Source organism: Belonocnema kinseyi, chromosome 6, assembly GCF_010883055.1.
Source record: "Belonocnema kinseyi isolate 2016_QV_RU_SX_M_011 chromosome 6, B_treatae_v1, whole genome shotgun sequence".
Taxonomy (NCBI): Eukaryota; Metazoa; Arthropoda; class Insecta; order Hymenoptera; family Cynipidae; genus Belonocnema; species Belonocnema kinseyi.
In genome coordinates, this window is record NC_046662.1 from 94,100,287 (window position 1) to 94,100,753 (window position 467).

Sequence of the window (467 nt, forward strand, 5' to 3'; positions counted from 1 at the left end):
TCTTCAATGGATAAATGAGCATGTGATTTGATTCAGTCAGTTATTAAATTAGATTCAACCTACTATAAAAAGAACTTTCAAGAAAAAAATGTAGTGCATTCACTTTTGCACAATTAATTTCAAAAATCGAATGTAGTACTCGTGCATTTAGTAAAAGATTGGAAAATGGAACTATTATTGTGGGAAATTTGACTGCTTGTTTGAAAATGCGTTTATTTTTGTCTGAAAATAATTCTTAAAGAATTTAACTATTACGTTTATATTTTAAGATTTTTGTTCAAAGTAGGCGAACGAGAGATGACCGCCTTCTGGCTCTTCCCCGCAAGTGTCTTAGCATTTCGTTAACAGGCAGGGATGCTTTTCAGGCCATTAACCAGTGAAAGCTTGGCACCTCTGAGGACACCGATGATGAGGATCACTAGCTTAACAGAATATTCCTGGTATAACCATCGCAACTCCCTTCTAAG